Source organism: Heliconius melpomene, chromosome 20 (assembly GCF_056956725.1).
Source record: "Heliconius melpomene rosina isolate 202511_hmr_F chromosome 20, ASM5695672v1, whole genome shotgun sequence".
NCBI classification, from domain to species: Eukaryota; Metazoa; Arthropoda; class Insecta; order Lepidoptera; family Nymphalidae; genus Heliconius; species Heliconius melpomene.
The window spans coordinates 2799164-2821191 of NC_140408.1; the positions used below are offsets into that span (position 1 = coordinate 2799164).

At 32.6% G+C, this 22028-nt stretch overlaps 1 protein-coding gene across 5 annotated transcripts in view; it reads right to left on the bottom strand.

Annotated features, from left to right (window-relative positions):
- The window catches only part of corn (microtubule-binding protein cornetto), a 49390-nt gene that overhangs the window by 19221 nt on the left and 8141 nt on the right, over positions 1 to 22028 (bottom strand). For 3 of the 5 annotated variants that reach the window (XR_014879206.1, XM_085205417.1, XM_085205420.1), the window contains exon 1: positions 21121 to 21292. The exons of 1 other annotated variant lie outside the window; for it this stretch is intronic. The gene's annotated coding sequence lies outside the window, so the exon portion shown is untranslated. Of the gene's footprint in view, positions 1 to 5241; positions 5371 to 21120; positions 21293 to 22028 lie in introns of those variants that run through there. One more of the 5 variants, XM_085205419.1, reaches the window with a different exon arrangement.

The window sequence follows — 22028 nt, forward strand, 5'->3', positions numbered from 1 at the left end:
GTGAACGAAGACGAACTGAGCGAGCGAGTTTTGCAAGACCTGTGACGTCACGCGAGTCGGTTATGGCCCGACGGAATCTCGCGTCGGGCGCTAACTTTAAAGGACAATATCTCAAAAACTAATAGACGTATCAAAATAATTCTTTCACAAGTATTTTTTGTTTTTAAAAGACAATACGATGGGCTAGAATTTAAAATTAGTGATTATTCTCCATTATAAAATAAATATATTTAACAAATAATAGCAGCATTAGGCAAATATGAATAGATTTTTTGTTGAAATGTAGTACACTGCGTTCCGATTTGCAAAAAAAGAGGATCAAAACAAAAGCTCCATCAGCAATTTGACTTGCATGTACTGGGAGCTTTGTCATCACTCGATTTAGATGTGCGATAGTTCACTATGAAAACGGACCACAATTTAACTTAGATATATATGAAACAAGTATTGCGTCATTCTTATATTATACTATTTTAGAAGCTTGTAGTTATATAGATTTTTCAGCTTTTTATTCCTCTTCTTCAATTTTACGATGTATCCCGCAAGTTAGGCAGAAACGCCTAGTGTTAAGATTTTCCGTTTCCAACTTTTCGTGGCGGAACTTAACCCTGCGCTTTGCATCGACACCAGCACGAAAAAATCAAAATATTTTCAGCTTTTGCTAATAAAACATTCGCATATTCTAATAAATAACATATCAATGTTTATAAAACGACATTTACAATTCATAATATACCTAAGTAAAGGCACACCATCTATAAAATGCTAGAACATTACATTTTTCATAAAAAAATATATTAAGGCCAGGCCGAGTAATGTTTAAGAACACGGGAAGCAATAAACCTGAGACAGCTATAATACGAGTATATTCTAAGAAAGGGATTATTTCTACATTATATAAATGGACTATGCCAAGTTCCACTGAAGTTAACTGTAGACTTTGGGTCAGAAATAAAAAAAAAAGCTTCATAATCCCGTTAAATCTGCACCTCCTTTTATGACACGGGCATGGTGAACGTGGCAAGGTCGTTGCACCATTGATTGGCGCGGGTTCGATGTCTGCCGGATATGAGTTATGATTCAATATATTTTTTGCTCGTTTATAATAAAAAACAAAATTAATATTTTTAAGCGTACGAAGGAACCTTGAAAATTAATAATGTTTCCGATTAATATTTGCTCAGTATAAGCTTTCGGTTACCTACTATTCCAGTACTAAACGATTAATAATAATAATAATATGAAAACATTGCAAAACCTCTTTTTAAAACAAATTACATATTCTATTGGAAATAATACAATCCGTAAAATAATATAATTAATCATGTTCAAATAAGGAAGTATGTTACGTAAAATTTTAATTTAGCTGCCCACCACATGCCTACATAACAATTATATTGTTCTCGATAGGAACATGTCGAGTTTTGAAATTAGTTTGAAGTTCATTGCCACCAGATTATCTTTTCATCTCACTCATAACGCTGCCGTCTGGAGCGTATGATATATTAAGCTCTATTTTAATATCGATAAGTTGTGAGAAAAAAATCGATTTTATTATTGCGCAGTGTTTGTATGTTATATTATCTATAATATAGATTATATATCATACTTAGGTATTATTTATACATACAGTTTATGTAAATATATCTATTATACTGAGTTACAATTTTAATTAAAAATATCTTTTTGATGTTTTTTCTACAACACCAAAACTGGTGAATTTTGTCGCACAGATAGTTTATAATACAAATATAACAAACAATTTTGTCTAAAGGTATTTTTTATGTAAGTCCAAGAGAGAGAGAGAGAGAGTGAAGAGGTAGAGCAAGAAAATAATATAAAATATTTAACTTAAAATTGCTGCAGTAGCATAGATTATCCAATTAAGTTAAAAATATTGTTACTCCACTTGTAATAATACATACTTAAACTAATTAGTAATTCAAATGGCAAACGGAACGTAATATTATATGCATTACGTAAGTAACACTTTAAAATATTAAAATAAATCGATAAATCTATAAAATATTTAATTAATATTGTCTTAGTTTAACTTTTAATATAATAATATCAACAGTTCAATAAGTCCTTTTGCACTGTAATCACATAAAAGTAATTACCGCGAATACTACTCTATGGTTATTTATTTACATTCTATGGTTATTTAAATGACTTAACGTATTATGTGTATAATGCAAATAATAAAATAAACTTAAGTATTAGTATAGAAAAATAATATCGATACTTAAAATAAAACGTCCCATTTAAATATAAATATCTGACACAATTTAATAAAATAATAATTAATAAGAAAACATAAAAACCCATCAACAATATCCTTAATCCCGTCATTAAAAGTAGGCTCAAATAAAAGCTGTTATATTGAAATATGAGGTCGCGAGTAACGGTAGGGCTGGGTTCCCCGAGGGCTCGGCACTAGTCAACGTCCGCTTCGCACTCCGAGCTGTGACCGACGGACCGATATACATTTTATTATAGCATTCACGATGTGACAGTAATATTTGTTATAGTGTAGAGTAAGTAAAAACTTCTTTATAGCAACGTATAAATTAAACTTACATGAAATTAAAAAACACAAGTTATAAATAAATAGCAATTTTGTTGTAACTTTTCAAAAAGGTAATCAATTATACATTAATATATTTTATTAATGCTCTACCAACTCTTATAGGATACGAGTTATGGCAAACATTATTTATAAAACATATATTTATGATATTAATTTGAATTTTATCTGAAGTATTCTTTACATTAAAAGGTTTTTCTAATTTTACTTTCCATCTTCAAACAAATTCTCACAAATCTTAGAACACGACAACAAACTAAAAGAGCAATTATTTTAGACAGCTTGTATAAATGTAGAGTTACATTTGTTGACACAATTTGATGTTAACGACTTCATTAAGGATTAGCAGGCTGAAGTGGCAATGGGCTGGTCACATTTGCCGCAGAACCGATGACCGTTGGAGTAAGCGCGTTCTACAGTGGAGACCACGCCTCGGCAAGCGTAATGTAGGACGTCCTCCAGCTAGATGGGGTGACGATATTCGTAAAGTGGCGGGCAGCGGCTGGATGCGAAGAGCTGAAGATCGAGCTCAGTGGCGTGCCATTGGAGAGGCCTATGTCCAGCAGTGGACGAGGACAGGCTGATGATGATGATGATGATGATGACTTCATTTCACCCTTGTAGCCTTTTATTAGCTCAGCAAATGGAATTAATAGTAAAAATAGGACAATCCATTATAAGCTGCTTTAAAAATATAATAAAAATATTGGTTGCAGGTTGATTTTACGGAGTGTCTTAACACTAGGTTCCCTCTCCCTACCTTGCTGTGTGCAGGATACAGCGTGAAGCTGACTTTTATTTATTATACCTAAACCATGATTTCAATATTTATAGTTAAACCTGCTTAAAATAAAATAAAAAACAGCCAGAGACAAATCGAAAACAATACTAGATAAAATTGTCAAATTAAAAAAAAGGAATAAATAGAATGGAATAAGCCATTACAATTAGCAGAAAGAGCAGCAGTACGTTGACGACTGGCGTACAACCCTTTTTTTATTTAGCAATTAGATGTAGACAGGCGCGACCGGATGTCGGTATATACACTGACACAGCCAAATATACATATATATGTAGACAGCCTTTAGCAATACCGTTGTTAGTGTTCAGAAATAAAACGCCTACTTTCTAGCAAAACCGAAAGTATGACTAAAAGGTAAGTTCTGTTTAGTTCAGTTCCTTACTAAAATATTAAATAGAGTTAAAAAGAGAGCTTAGAGCTTTCCTGAAGCTGTGATAAGTTTTACATTCAGCTTTATTAGCATGTGTACTTTAAATGTAGGTACCCATGTCCGAAGCATTGTAAGCCTGAACACCCACACTAACTTACGATCCCCACAATATTAGGAACACATGAAACTTTGCCCCGACATGCAAATGGTTTGGAGAATTACGTGGAAAGAATTATACCTACCGAAGTTTAAATAATAATAGCTTTATGCTAAAGATTATGAGACTAGAACATAACAAAAATGTTTTAAACATTTTTTTTCACGATGTAGGCCTCACGTAATAGGGTAGACAAAAAAAAGGAAAGCTTAGTGTTAAGACACGTGCGTGCGTCTTTAGTGCCGGAATTCAACGCCGCGCTGTGTTTCGAAACCAGAGGAAATGAAATGAAAATATACATGCATAATATACGTTGTGTTTCAGAATATTGTCAAAAATTTACATAGACCTTGGTGTGCTCGGTATGTTCAGGATCAAAACTGCCTCCGGCACGCGATTGTTTTTAGTAGCTTAAGCCTTAACTATAGAAAAGCTATGATTTTTTCCTGTTCTTATTTAGTTTATTAGTTAATATTTAAGGGACAAAGGATGATAAGAAAAATGTTATTATTTTTAAATAACTTACATTTATGAAAATATCTCATCAAAATATTTAATCTACTTATTTATTTCAAAAGAGAAAAAGAAAGTTAGACAATTTAAATATCAAAAGCCAATAAATAAACATACAGACGACCTGAATCACTCGTCCAGAGCTAAAATAAAAAAAATAATAAGGCGCCAACCAGCCAGTAATCTTCATGAACAAAAGCTTAGTAGAATGAGATGTAAATCATTATGAGAATGCAATGTTTGTTCGGGCAGATTGTTAGAGACAACACTTTTATTATTCCAATAAACATTTTCTCCCCCACAAAATACACCCTCGTTTTGTCGAAAGACGGGAGTTGGATTGCTATATCGATTTTGATGTGCACGTGGTAAAACTTTCGAGTTTCACAGTTTGGTAAGTTGAGAAGTAAAAATGGAAAAATGTTATTTTAGAAACGTATTCAAATTAATTAAGATAGATTTACAAAAAACAAAACAGTCATGAAAGTTATTTTTGAGTTTAAATTTTATTTCTTAAATCAATTATGTTACTAATTAATCAATATACTTCTCTAATTGTAATATGTGTAATATTTTGCAAATGTTTAAAGGCAATATACTCGTATGTAACATAATTAACGTCATTATGCTATATAGTCCTCTAGGTAAGTATAAATTTAATAATTTAGAAGTTATCTTTATCCAAATTAGATAAGATATAAAAGCTGAAATACTTTTTTGTTGTATTCGTGTTTTTTTAACAGTACAATTTTTGTGTAAAAAAAACACATACGAACATAATAAAATTAAATATCTATAAATTATTGACTCACCTTATTTACAAAACTGGATATTTAACACAAAAATAAAACTTTTTAAAAACTTTTTACTGTCATTATAAATATAAACAAATTATTATTTGAATAATTGGAGATGTCAATGTCCGACGTGGACATGGCTAAAACTAAACGAGACTTTGTCGGCTGGAGTCTCACAGACCGAGGGGTGCGCACACCATGATAAACCGACTGCCACTAATACACATTCATTTATTGCCAATTACTTACCAGTATAATACATCTGTACACGGCAAGGTTATAATGGTATGCCCCCACGCTGATTAGTCTTGCAGCTGTGGCCAATAAAAACAAGATGTGGTCTAGATAGAGAGCTTTAGTTCTCAAGCGCGCCTAAATTGGTGTAACGTCTTCGCTTCGTAGGGGAGAGCTGTTATTCCTTTTACAGATCCAATATTCTTAGGAGGAGATGGTCTCGTTGGTTATACATGATGTTAATTGTTGGTTAATCAATCAGAAAATTACAATAGGCCGTCATGACGCAATGACAGAAGCGTGTTACTGTAAACCGTCGGTTGTGGATTCGATTCCCACTCGGGGAAATGAACTGAATATATTAATAAAAAATCATTATTTATTAATATGTTAATTTCTTCGCTCTGGTACCAACGTAGAAACGCGGCGTTAAGTTCCGCCACTCAACACGCAATGCCTCTAAAATTTGGCAGAAAGTTCCCACATTTTCACATTTCAATACGACACTAGCAAACCATACCAATGTACATTTAAACGTCGCATGACATATACATAAAGGTCGAGAACTCTTAAAATGAAAAGTTCCTCAGTTTAAAAATGAGATTGCGAGACTCGACGGTGAATTACTAAGATTTTTCTGCTTTTAGAATGTAGACCACGTTTAGTGACAAACATTTGTGACAATTATAAGTATTTTAACTTAATTTAGCTTCATGCTGTGTCCCTAGCGGGGTAGTCAGTGAACACAGAACGGTAAACGCTCTATGGTCTCTACATACCTCTTTCGCCTCCTCCACTGCCGTCAACCTCTTTATACTGAGGATCCTCTCATGCTTTTTACATGACCTTCCTCCAATATCTTACATAGTGTATTTTTGAAGATCAACCGAGGTCTCCCTCTTCCTTTCTTATATATTTTTTTAAAATAAAACTATATAATAATGCTACTCATACCTAATTCTCGTAATAGAAATAGGTAGATAGATTCAATTTGAAACGAAGCAATGAATGCATCAGAATAGAATAATTTAACCTATTTCAAAACAGGCATTGTAATTGAAATCGTCAATCCGTTGCGCTTGTGTAGTAAGCCAAGAGAGTAATCGGATTCATGGAGTCGTGGCATTATAGTATGATTTGCCGCTAGATCTTATTTGCGTTCAATAATGTTGTTTTCTGGTCGGACGAACCAATGTCATGAGCATATTGATTATTGGTAAGCTAAATTGTATTCTTTATTTTTTTTTTTAATATCCCGCACATAACAGCAATTTTTTAATGCAAGGGTAACGTAGGTGCAAAGGTTATTCCTATCATAATTAATGATATTATATTATTTTTACTTCATTTTACAAAAATATAAATAAACGAAAATAAAATATGTGCAATAATCATGTACCTATAAGAAGTTTCAACGCCAAAGATAGTTCAGAAAAACCAACTAACGGCGTAACGTAAAAAAAGAAGTAAAGAATTTTGATTGCTCAGTGTGCGCTACATAAAGTTAAAAAAAACCTTGTATTTAATCAACCATTTAACAGCATTTCCTTGTCGTCTAAATTTTGTATAATTATTATATTATACATGTTAACAAGTCAAATATAGTGCTAATCAATATAAAGTATATGTTACATACGTTGTATGGATTCCAATACATTTATAGCCCTAATATTAATATATTATTACTTAATAATATAATTTTATTGAATAATATCGTGATCACAAAGATGCACGACTGAAAAAGCATACTTAACTAAACCGCAGGCCGTATGAATAAAAAAATTAAATGTTATAAAGTATATGTGATATTTCATAAGTAATGTTCTACCATAACTTGAGTAAACTGTAACAGTCATGCCGATAAAGTTTGTAATTAAAGTCTTAACCGCAGTAAACATTCTTAAGAATGGAAAGTAGCACAGCCTCACATGGCTACAATATGAATAATTTTATTAATAGTCTATTGTTTTAACTCTAAATACTGGTTGTCCATAACGGTTCTATACAGATAGTAGAAAGTCTAAAACGATATTTATATTAAAGAGCTATTTTTATTTCGGAGGTACAGAATCTGCTACAAAGCTGTGCAATTCCTTTCAAATCGTCCAAAAATCAAAAGATTAACATAATAAGAAATAAAATTATTAATAATCAACACAATGTCCATAAATTTTTCCAATTATTAAGCAAAATACTATAATTAATTTCCCAGAATACTGCAAAAAGTCCAGAAGGTCCAATATCCTCGTCACGCAGAAGCACTGCCTGTAATATACTGGCCGGTTATTCTATTATCTTTTCCATCACAACCATGTAACGGCTAACCCCTTTGATTGCTTGGCAAGACTGATTGGATCATATCAATGAACCGACATAGGAGCTCCAGGAAATTAGAAATCTAGAACTATATCGAGCAGTTATAGATGTATGTAGTTTATGTCTGGCGTTCTATATTTCCAGTTTAAAAGCATAATGCAAATTTATCAATTAAAACTATATAGATAACTACAAAGATATAGAATAACATTTAGAGATGATTTTTAATATAATATTGAATTAGTACTTTTCAGTTATGTCAATAAGTGTTTTGGAATACATGTATGTAGGTATGTGTGTAACATAACTGAAAATCCTCATGATATACTCGGAGGTACGTCTCAGTCGTAAGAGCAAAAATTGTCGCTTTAACCTAGATCGTACAATACGAAGTTCGACGATATTTTTAATAAAAACCAGCTTTTATGTCATGTTTTATTTTTAAATCATCTTTAAAATTGCAATTCACTTCCGTAGATAAAGCGAAGCTATCGTGAAAATCAATCACTTTCGAATCGACATTGCTGGGGCTTGACATTAGAGCAATGACTTTTGACTTGGCCTTAACCGAAAAAAAAAGTCACGATACCGTTTAAAGGCAACTAAAATGTCTTATATTTACAAATACTTAATGTTATTTGCAACGTACTGCACTTATTAAGGATTATTACTTTAGTGTCATAAATGACATTTATTATTTTTATATAGATCATTGAAATATTTATTTGAAGAAATTATATTCCAAATAAGAGGGATCTTGGTGCCGTGGTACTAAAAACTCGACGGAAAGTGGGGAACAGAGTGTTTTAACACTAGATTCCCTCTGCCTACCCTGCTGTGTGCGGGATACAGCGTGAAGCTAAAAAATCTACCATGTTAAACATAACTTTGTAATTTTTTTCACGAAAAATAAACAAATACTGTTATCTCGATGCCATATATAATTCCAATTCAATAAGTAATAGGGTTAATAGATACAGTAGGTACAAGTTCGAAGCCAACAGACCTTTGCAATGACACACTGCACCGTTGCAATTATGATTAACTATAAAAATAATTACACAGAATAGCATTCCGTTTAGCATTAACATTTTTCCTTCAGCCGTACCGTTTTCAATTTCTCACGTGTTGAATTCTTGACCTTGGCCAGCTCTACCATATGGTGCACTTAACTTTGACTTGAGAGTTAGCGCTTAGCGCCGTACAAGGCACACAAACGGGCACATTCCTCTCAAACCAGCGGTGTCAAACTTGCTCATATCGAGGTCAATATTTATGACGACTTGGAAAATAAATAAAGTGCTTAAGAGCCAAATTTAACAATAAATATTGGGTTTTGGACTATTCATCATTATAGGAGGAAGAGAAAGTTGATTATCTATTTAGTGTTACCAGTTAAAATAAAAAGATATAATTTAAATTGGATACCTGTATATTTAATTTAGAATACTAACGTGCTATCTACAACATCTATATATATAAAAGGACTTGTCCTCACTGACTGAGGTAAGACGCACGCACAGCCGTAACCGCTGTGCGTAGAAACGTGAAATTTGGACAGATGTTTACTTTCGTAATCTGGACATCCACTAAGAAGGGATTTTAAAAAATTATAAGCCTAAAGGGGTGAAATAGGGGTTGTAAGTTTGTATGGAAAAAAAATTAAATCGGCACCGATTTTTATAAAATTTGAAATTTAGATTTTTAAAAGTATTTAATTGAACACGTGTTTCATCGTTTTCTAGAATTCTCCCCCTAAGGGTGCAAATAAGGGGTTGATAGTTTGTATAGGTTTTTTTTAAATCGTCACCAATTTTTATAAAATTTGAAATTTAGACTCTTAAACGTATATAATTAAACACATGTTTCATGGTTTTCTAGAATTCACCCCCTAAGGGTGTAAATAAGGGGTTCAAAGTTTGTATGGGAAAATTCTTAAATCGCCACCGATTTTTATAAAATTTGATATTTAGACTCTTAAAAATATTTAATTGAACATACGTTTCATGGTTTTCTAGAATTCACCCCTTAAGGGTGCAAATAAGGGGTTGAAAGTTTGTATGGAAAAATCTTTAAATCGCCACCGATTTTTATAAAATTTGAAATTTAGGCTCTTAAAAATATTTCATTGAACACATGTTTCATGGGTTATTAGAATTCACCCTTAAATACGCAAGCGAAGCTGCGCGCGTCCGCTAGTTTATTATAATAAAAATTTCAAACTTTACAATTCTCGTTCTTATTACGGCTATCTCCATACGTGACTTTGTATATTTACGTCTGTTACAATCAACGTGCCAAATAGAGAAATCAGTATGAATTTAAGACAATATAAGTGTTTATTTATAACGTCATAAATATACATGTCTTAAATACATAATTGCCTCTAGAATTCGGCAAATATTAGGGAGCGGAATTTCTTAACACTAGGTTCCCTCTATCTATCCTGCTACAGCGGGATACAGCGTGAAGCTGAAAAAAAGTGCTTATGAATTACGTCTGTGTCACTCAAAAAGAATATTTCAGTAGATCTTAGTAACGTCGTTCACGAATCTCTGGTAAGAGTGTGACGTAAGCACGATCCGAATTGGAAATGCACATTGCAAAACCTAATTAACACCTCGGGGTTATATAATTGCGCACATCTATGTCAATGAGACCGCTGCTTTGTATGAAATGCCGTCCAGAATGTTATAAACGATGTAAGAATTTGTATAACAATTTAATAATTTTAATCTTTGCGAAGCCTTATATGGCATATTAAATGTGTGTACGCGTACGGGTTATATTTACTTTTTTCATTTAGCTGCTGAAATTCCATTCAAAACGACACTGACTACGTACTCTTATAAAATAACCGGCCTGTGTATGTTAATAGTTATTTATAAAAGTAAAGTTCAATAAAAAAACATATAAAGTGCAAGAGTTATATATAGACCGATAATTTTAAATTATGACATGGAACGAAAGTCCTATTATTATTATTGAGCTTTAGTCTAAAAAAAATCACGAGCGCAGACCCAGTAGTCGTGATGGATTTGCCAATTATCTTTAAGAATCCTACTTTTTCCAAAAAAATCGTAAATTCCGAAATAACTGCTGAAACACTGAAAACCACTGAACATATATGGGGGTAAAATGGGTAATACTGAGGTCCCCTCCCATAGACCAAACTTGATCCGTCGATCGAATTACACCTGTATATCCAAAATTTGGTTTAAATTTTTTAAAAAAGTTTTAAGTAATTTAAATATGAACGACTAATTTATTTACTATTTGTTATTGCAATAAGATCTTAAATGCACCAGGCGGAACCATGGTCAAACATCCACGAGTATCAAGTAGTACACCACACGTAAGGCTGTGACGGTTATGGCGTAACATATATACATAATAATATTGCAGTTAATTGACGTTTAATTCACTTTCTCCAATTTGTTGAAAATGTCAACGTTTTAACCTCCAAAACGAAACATAAGAGCTGTAATCTTACTACCTAACTAACCCTTTGTCAGGTTCGAGTGCTCTCATCAACGACGATGGAGAAGTCAGCTGCATGAATTTTTTATTAAATTGTTTGAGACTGAATATTCTATTCTAATAAAAAATAATACAGTAATTTATTTTAAGATATTATTAATTACTAAAGATGTAGTTAATTAGCTAGATTCTTACCTAATTATGATCATTTATTTAATAATGTTTACTTAATGACAAATAATGTAAAAATAGAGATATAATTAAAGATAAAATTAAAATTTAGGTACTAAGTTGTAGTACGCTGGCAGAAAATATTAAACGAGAAAGGTCCTTAAACAAGTTTTGGTTGCACTTAAGAATTAATAAGCCGTTTGTAATTTAAAAGCCGTTTGGAAAGTTGCAATTGCAATATAGCACAAACAGGTTGAAACTAAAAAATAAATGACGAAGAATGTAGAATTGATGCGTTGCATCGTTTTTATGGCAAATACCTATGAATGCAGGGCTAAGCGACGGAGTACGATCTAATTTTAGACCTTCGCATGTGTCCCGTCGCGTGCTTAGCGTTCCTGTCTCGGAGCTGGTATACCAGAGTTCTTCGAGAATGTAACATGTGAGACATTCCTCACCGGTGGCTTGTGAGATGCACCTTGCACTAAATTTACATTCATCTATAATTCATTGTTCAAATAACAAGTCAAATTCTTACTATTAATTTCGAATCGATAAACCATTTTGGTAAAAACTATTTTTAAAAAATAAATTTGATATGTGTATGCAAATGTAGAGTTGACTTTAATAAATAAAGTTTTAAACTGTACCTATTTGCAAATACGGCGATTTTACGAGTTTCATTTGGACTTATTTCTGCCGAAAGTTTAAAAGCTTTGCTCAAATAGTGCCGGGTGCACATCCGCATCGCAGTCAATGATGACTATGAATATATAAAACTTCATTTAAATTGTATAAGTTATATATTCCTACTTTTCTAGTAAAAATTTTTTAGGAATATTATAAAATCATTAGAAAAAAATAGACAAAATTGTCTATCACTGCTTCAGCGCTATGAAACTCTTTCTGTTTCTAACTTAGAGGCACGCCATTTTAGAAAAAAATAAATTTAAAGACAGACATAGAACGAAAATTCTCCTAGTCTCAACGTTACGCAATGTTTTTAACGATTGACACGAGATTCGTAATAGGATAATGATGGCACTAATCATACTAGACGAAGGTCAAAACCTGTACCACGTTGATTTGTTATTTCCTAACGTAATTATCCACTTGTACCACCTTCTTACAATTCTATTAATTGAAATCATACAATAATAATAAATAATCATCAATAAATAAGAAAGGAACAGCAAAGGAGTGGAACTCCCTGCCTGCTGAACTGTTACCAGCCATGTATAACCTGGCCCTCTTTAAAGAACGAGTGAATAGGCACTATCTAGGCAAGCATGCTCCACCTTCGTTCGCGTCGTCACTTACCACCAGGTGAGATAGCGGACAAATGCTTGCCTATCTACAATAAAAAAAAATATTTTATAGAATAAATAATTAACAATTTAAAATTACGTAATAAATCATATAAGATTTTATTTATTAGGCAGTGTGAGTAATGACAGTAATAAGTATTAACGGAAGCGTATTCGTAAAAGTGCGTTGACATATTTAGCGTTGGCGATAGATCAGGATTTCCATACAGGGAACATTTGCTAAATAACTAACATCCGGTGACCACGCGTACAAAGCACACAGCTGCAATTCACAAGTCCGAATTTAGACTCCGTTAAATGAAAGTTTCAATTAAATTATAACTATTTGATAATTAAATTATTTGGAAAATAACTCATTTAATTCTTACTATAAGTAGTTTCTTATAATATAGCTAGCGAAAAATTTTAAGCAGTTATTAATCAGTCAAAAAAATTAGGTCGACACGATTTTGGCGTTCACCAGACATAACACAAAAAAATATATTTGACATAAACTATTCGATACCATCTTGATCTAACAAGACAAAATAAACTTTACGAACGTTGCTGTGAAAGTATAGATGGTCTCATCTGTAAATTCTATTTAAATATTAACTAAACATTTTTAACAAAACACCTACAGTTTTGTTATGGGACCTTTTTCTCAGCTGTATCCCGCATATAGCAGTGAAGGCACAGGGAAACTAATGTTAACACTGCGTTCTCCACTTTCCGCCGAATTCTCGCGGAACTCAACACGCAATGAATGCGAAAATTGCTATTGCCTTGTTACCAGAGTAAAGAAATTAAAATAATAATAAATAACAATTCATTCCTCCGAGTGGGAATCAAACCCACAACCATCGCGTTTCTAAACACACGGTTCCGCGCCCCGATGGCCCCATTACGACGGTTATGGTTAAATGTTATATTTAATTTTCTAACATCAGGTGTTATTTAAAAAACGATAAGCCGTTACGTCGTAACCATATAACAATAGTATAGAAATATTATAACCGTTACATAAAACTAAACAACAGGAAATTCAATCATTATTACACTCTGATAAGAAATATATTATGAGTATACATTTAAATTGATCCTTAATATAATAATGTGGTTTAATAATCATTTTTTTTTTAGATTCAGTAAAATATATACGTATACATATTTATAATTAACAAACAATTTATTAGACCGTAAAAATTTAAAAAATATATTTTTTCTTAAATGATGTAAAAGTTATATCTATATATTAGACTACATTAAAAATAAGAATGAAAATAAACGACATCTGAATGTGAACGCGTTGGTTGTGGTTGTGATTCCCACTTGGGGAACCTTTTTCATTTTCCTGCTCTGGTAAAATTAAGCAGTGCCGTCAAATAATAATGCTATAAAAGAAATATTCGTTTAGGAACATTTGTATATACTAAGCAAATTTATGTAAAAAAATAAACCGTTAACTAAAAAAGGGCACGAACCAACATTGTAAACACATGTATTACACGCGCACGTGTTTAAATATTGAAAAGGAAGCCAATTGATATACTCGTATAGTTAGTACTTAGAGTCGAATTCGCTTATCAAAACAAATTGTTATTATGGAAATGTGTATGTTTGTAGGTACTTCTGTCACTTTTGTAAAGTTAAATTCCATTAAAAACAAGTCATCCATATTGCTAAAGTTATTCAAAGTCGTATATTACTATAGCATTCAAATAGGAAAATACATATTCTACAATAATTGTCCTGGACTCTAGTCCAAACACTATTAAAGCTTTTTGCCAGTACAGTCATAGGCGTAGGGAGAGCTCTAGAAATATATTCCAGAGATGGGCTGGACAGTTTTGAACAAATCTGTTGGTGTAAAGGTTTTTTTTTATTTTTAAGGGTCAGTTTTTCTTGTTAGTAAAATTTCTGGGGTGGCCACCAGTTTATTGTGGAGTAGGCACACCACCCACCCCCTATTTTTTGTTCTATGAGTACAGTTTCAGTATGTTTCAGTACAGTCAATGTTAAATGCCAAAAGGTAAAATTTTACTAAAACTACCTATACGTAGTTTTAACTTTAAATTGCATAAGTGCATTTGAGTATTGAACTGCCCCAATCTGTCGTTCTATCAGATGATATAAATAAATCACCGTTATCGTGCAACAATCGTATATTAAAGACAGATACAGAATTAATGAGTCATCGATTATGTAACTATTAATTATTACTTCGCATTAATGAAGCCAATAAACCTGTTATAATAGCTGGCTAGTATTGTTTTGGTTCTCGTGGTTAAGTTGAAACATTAAAAGAATGTAAATATTGATACAAATCTGACAACGATAACAAATTGATGACATAGATTAAAAAGTTCGTCAATTAAAATTCGAAAAACAAGCAAAAAAAAATTCGAAAATTGCAAGATCTTTATGGTACTAAAATATAAAATAAACTTCAACATTGCAGAATAAGCTATAGGCATAAAATATATGTGTATTAAAATTGTCAAAAAAATATCTTTTTCCTGTGTATCTGCATCTTTTGAAAACAGAAAATAGAAAACTACTGACCACCAGTCAAATGTAATATTTACTTTTTTAATAACGCAGAAAACTGTCGATTTACCGAGTGTGATAAATAGCGAATCAAGTATGGTGAGCCCTTCCTGAGTTCGTTGCACGTCAATTGTTTTGCGGAGACGCCGTCTGCATACGTATTCCCATTTTTTATTCCTTTTATTCATACTTATTTTTGCATTGTGGTATTATAAATTGTTTTGAAATAAATAATAATAGAATCAGTCGTAACTATGCAAACAAAACATTACTTTAACACAACGATTATCTCCAAAAAACAAAATTTATATTCGTCTTTACAAATAAGTACCTATATACAAAAACATCCTACAAAACAATACAATTTACGTTTCCGGTGAATTGATAAGATAAGTCACATTTTTAAAATTGAATAGATAACAACCTTTCACGATAAATCGGCGTAGATTTTTTATTTACAGCAACGTAAAATATGAGGGGCACAAATTGTGACTGTACAACCGACTGGTTGTGGGTTCGATCCCCACTTGAGGAGATGAACTATTTATTTCAATTTATATTTCATTTTCTTCGCTCTGGTGTCGAGGCAAAGGCGTGACGTTGAGTTCTACCACTCAACACGCAATGCCTTCAGAATTCGGCAAAAAGTAGAGAACGGAGTGACTTAACACTAGGTTTCCTGCTATAGCAGGGTGCTGTGTGCGGGATACAGCGTGAAGCTGATTTTTTTAAACAATAATTAAACCGTAAAATGAATACTTTTATATCATTAAACAGCCATTGCAGCCACCATTTCAGTAGTAATGCTAGTAGGCTAGTCCAGTCCCATTACGTTACGTAAAAGCGATCACTGTGATTGGCGGCTAAGAGGAGTGCACAATGGTCGTCTGAGCAAAATGGCTTTGAACATCCGGGAAAGTAAGAATATAGCTGATCATATAAGGTATATAGTTCATATATGAATAGACAAAGTAATTTGATAATAAATCAGTATTGCAATATGTATAACGTATCGTTATTTTCAGCTCCACACTGTATCCCGCATGTAGGAGAGTAGCCTACCCTGCAGAGAGCTTAGAATTAAGACACTCCACAAAGTGGAGAACTTAACATAGTAAATATTACATTTCTTCGAGTGAAAATCGAACCCAAACCTGTCGCCTTTACAGCCACACGCTTGTGTCACATCATCTATTAAACAATGTATTTCTTAATATAAATAACTAATAATAGCAATATTATTCTATTCGATCTATGATAATATTCGCTAAAGCTAAAGTTTCACAAATGGCAAGTGGTGACCTATCTTTCGGTACCCTAATGATCCCCAAGAGACTAAGCATAAAGGCCGTGAAACTATGACCCAAATCGTTGATTTTCGCAACATTATTACAAACGCGACGAACTGGCGCCAAGTATTCGCATGTAAGTAGCTTATAACTTATTACTACATTATAATGCATTTATAAACTAAAATTAAATACAGATCTATATGAAAAGAATAATACACGAGTTCTAAATGAGAATAGATAACATAAAAATAATAATATGTGTATGCATATTTTTTATTTTTCATACTAATTTGTATTTAAATCAGCGTCACGCTGTATCCCGCACGCAGCAGAATAGGCAGAGGGAACCTAGTGTTAAGACACTCCGTTATATTTAAATGTAAAATTTTCATAATTTCTCACAGATAATAAAAGTACATATTGTTACATTATGTCACTATATTTGCTCGACTTGTTAATTTAAAGTGCTAGTACATATTCTATCGAATAATCACATATCAGATCGGATTCACTTCTCGATATTAAGTTAACAAATGTGATATACTGCGCTCCGTTCATACACTCGCTTTGGAAGCGTGGAAATGAGGCGAGAAATACATTAGTCGAATACAATTATTAGGCAAGTGTTGGCACTGAGAATAATTCTGCTTTCTTGACGCAGTATTGGAGTAATAAACGAAGTAAAGTTTTAGCACCAACATTGTATAGCTATAGACTGTCGGTGACGGTTGTGAGTTCGATTGCCAATTGGGGGAACGATTTATTATTTATTAATATTGTAATTTGTATGCTCTGGTAACAAGACAAAAGCCTGGCGTTGAGTTTAGCCACTCAACACATATCGCTTCTAAAAATTCGGCGGAAAATGGGGAACGGAGTGTCTTTACTTAACGTTAGGTTCCCTCTGCCTATCCTGCTATATGCGGGATAAGGCGTGAAGCTGATTTGATTCATTTTAGTTGTATAGCAATAATCTCACTCTAACCAAACCCTCAGGCTAAGCTGCTTGGCGCAACACCGCAGCCTCGACAATCCGGCGCCGCCGCCGTCACAATGCGGACCGCACTAGTGTATCAAATAGCGCAACTATCGAATGTATACAGGATAATATGTCGGAAGTTGATATATTTTATTTATAATATTAAAATATATAAAATATTTGCAAGAAAAATGCTTTTGACTGATAACAGAAAGTATTTTTATATTTTGAAAATTTTAAGCATTAAGTTCTTTTCCGTTGAGGAATATTTATATTCTCTAATTTATTATGCTGGGGTAAGGCATTTTTGACAATTTTCGAAACATTGCATGGGTGTTGAAGGACCTTAATTAAAATGTTGGCAAACCAGACTTTCAACCCACAAACATCGCTTATAATTACAAAGATAATCTAATAAACAATATGTAAATTACTATTACGAACATAGCTAAACTATAAATCAGTCATTTAGTTTTCAATTAACATTACATTTACCAAAAAAAATTAAACCACCTACATATTCTCTTAATATTTAAAATAATAAAAGCGTATGGGTTTATAACTGTAATTTCTTTGCATTGTATTTTAATTTTGTTATGTTCTATACATTCTATTCCTATTGCTATCGCTTTACGACTTTGCCCCTATCTTTTAGTTAGACGATGAACATGTTGCCTGTAAAACAAGATGCGAGCCCAAAATACCCAAACACAAACAAACAATCAACCGAAACGGTCTTTGTGTAAATACTAACTGTTTATAAGACATTATATCTCAAAATGGAAAGATTATTTACAAAAAAAGTGGTGCATTCGGTGTTTGTATAAATGTTCGCAATGGTTGCCGGTTCAAAACGTACTCGGGGTAATTGTGATAATTTGATATAGCTATAGGCTTATAACAAAATACACTAATATACATATAAGTAATGTAGCGACATAAACATCACTAACTGCAGACTAACAAGTCGTAGTATGCAAATTTATCACCAGTAGAAATATGAAAAAAGCTAATTTGTTCGTAAAAAAAAGTCTCCGCCACATGAGACAAGAGACACTTCTGCAAAAGAAAACTAAATTAAAACAGAAGTAAACGCCAGGGTGACAGCTGAGACTCCTTGGCGACGCTCTAGAGTAGATACTTTCCATCAAGACATATCTCCACAGCAAAATGGGCTACGAACCGACAAAACAATCCACATGCAGGAAATTAAACGGAACCGTGCACGACCGGCACCGGCTACCTTCATATTTCCCATTTAAATACGAAGAGAAGATAAAACTTGAGGACGCGTTATTGAGCAAATGTGATAAAATACAAGGCGAAACGCGAATGTTAGGACGCTTTAATTATCTTACTACCGCAATCGAGCCGAAATTACTGATCAATTTATTCAATATGAATATTTAAATGGCAATTTGGTTAGTTGGTTATTACCTGACTTCAATTACGTTGCTTAATAAATTTAAATGAGACAAGCTTCAGTGGAGTTAGATCGGATGAACACATATGAATACAGTCATGGGCGTATGGATTGGGGGGAGAGGTGGTCCGTGCCCACCCCAGAATAATAATGTACACATCGCAGAAATTTTACTAAAAAAAAATTTGCTCTGAAAAATAATAAAAAAAGAGCCTTTACATGAACGTATCTGTTCAAAGCCAGCCCAAAAAAAAATCTCTAGATACGCCCACAAAAGTCTTTAATCATCCCTTTGAAACAAGAACCATTGTTTTTACTTAATTAGAAAAGAAAAATGTAAAATACAGCAGTATAGTAAAATTAGAAATAATAAACATGTTTTTAAAACGAATATTACATATGTGAAGATGGAAAATTAAGTTTATAAGACGTGCGAAGCTGAAGCTAACTTCAGATTTGTTATTTAAAAGGTCATCGATCTAAAAACAGCCTCGAGTTCACTGGCCGGTAGTTAATTCTACACATGAAGTGTTTATATACTGGCAATAGGTACATCGCTATGAAAATAAAGTGTGAAAGTGGAGATGAAATATAAATAATACATTGAAAAATAGCTTTCAACGTACACAGAACCCGAAATTGGAAATATCTCGTTAAAACTCGTGAATATCTTTGTAAACTACTTTTCTCGTTAGTTTTCATTTTCTTGTTGGCTTTTCTCGTGAATCTTGAAGTAGCGCGGCCGTTTGAATTCAGCTTAAGTCAACGAAGTCGTGTTTGCAAGTCTCTATTCATATCGTAATTGAAAGATGTCAGCATATTTGTGAAATTGACACAACTTAAAGTTGGTATTTTTAGGTTTTATTTTAAAAATATTTTAAGCTTATGATGTAGGTAGGTCTGAACGTATAAGTCCATCGTGACGCAGTGGGGCAGTGCTTGAATGTAAACGCAATGGTTGTAGGTTCGATCCTCATTCAGGGGAATAATGTTATTTATTTTCATTTTCTGAGTGTCATTGAATTCTCAGTATTCGAAGTAGTTTCTCTTGTTCTTGAATTCAGACGGTAAGTATCTTAACATTCTCTTATCTCTATCTTGAGAAAAAATGTGAGGCTGATAAACAAGTAACTTTTTTCTAACTTCACGCTGTCTCCTGCACATGGCAGGGTAGACAGAGGGTCCCCGGGAACCTACTATTAAAACACTCCGTTTCCATCAAGATATTTCATTTCCCCACTTTCCACTGAATTCTCCAGGCATTGCTTGTTGTGGGAACCAAGGCCGCGCTTAACCTCATCACCAGAGCGTGAAAATGAAAATCTCAAATTTTCCCCATTTCCCCGAATGAGAACCGAACCTACAACCTGTCGTGTTTACACTCGCACATGACACTTGTGCCTCTACGCCAAGACGGTCTCAAAATGAATAATATAAATAATTTAATTGCAATTATAAAATATACGTAATTAAATAAAACGTCGAAGTTATTCGAAGTGGAAATAGATTTGACGGGAATTTCTGGGAGAATGCGTTTATGTTTCTTACAGTTATATATATACTATATATTGTTGGAATCTTATCGTCTGGGCTTACACAGTGTGAAGAAATATGTTTTAAAAAAATTAAACTTATAATAGATTGTTTTTTATATTTCACTTCAACAGCATTTTAATCAGTCCAGTAGCCTTCTCTGAAAAAAGTCTTTCTTATTTTAGAACCACTTTCGACAAACTTACTTTATTTATATTTTATTTCAATTCAATCATATTGTATTTTTTTTTATTTAAGTAAAAAATATTGCCAAAATTGCGCTAGTGTGTTAACACTAAAAACAGTAAAGAATAATTGTTGAATGTTGCCATACAAGTACATACACCACCCATCCATAGATCCAAAACTAGCATATGAAAGTTTAATCTCAGCAGAACAATGTATCAATAAATCTATTAACAAAATCCGGTTCCGTTAACAAAAACTGCACTTTCCAACCGGTCTGTACACGGATCTAGGATCTAGTATTAAAGTTTGTACATATAGCGAAATAAAACACCTATTATATAAAACATAGAGATAATAATGATTAAAATAAAATATACGTAGTACAGCTTGTAAATATATAGAAATGTTTAAATTACTTACATGCATGAAAAAAAATAAAAAAAGCACTTAAATATCACTGTGGATCCTTATAAAAATGTCCATATAACGTTCACAGTCCAAATATATGAAATATATATTTATAGGTATTTATGTCAAAAATATACCGGTAACACGCGTCCGTGTCCTACGCGAGAGCAAGCGTGACTGACTGACTGCACGGCGATACCAATTTGCTAACCCCAGTGCCAGTACCCAGTACCCACTACCCAGCCGGCTGCCGACTACTCCGGCTAGACCGAGATACAATTTGCTGTTTAACTTTAGCTTAGCTATGCGTGTGCGGAAGTAACTTTTGTTTGTAAACTTAAATTACACGAAATATAAATAAAGATAACAATATAAGCGAATATAAAAAAACAGCTTTTGATTAAATTTAACTTTCTCGTTTTTTTTTAGTTTATGTTATAATTGTTTCCTTATTTCTTGATTTCACATTTTAACAACAACGTATGGACAGGGTATGAATTATGAAATATTGTAACGTAGACATTTACATATTATTATGTAACGTTCAGGTTGTATGTTTTTATGTCAATGCTATAATAAGAAATAATAAATGAATATAATGTTTTTAAAAACATATTACCATTTTAAAATTTTTAATAGAGACGACATAAAAATATAAATATAAAGTCTATACATATTATAATAAAACTGAAATACTATATAATAGCTGTTTGTACATGAATATACTTTATTATGACAAAACCTATTAATGGGCATTTATTAATGTAATGTCTGAGCGTTTGTTCACGCGAATCTCCGAAACAGGTTTTTTGCATTTAAATGCAGATTTCACAGTTGTATTTTGGCAAACTTCTTTATGGGTTCATGAATAAATAAAAAAGTCATCTTAATATAAGAATTGCATGCAATAATATTGCTAA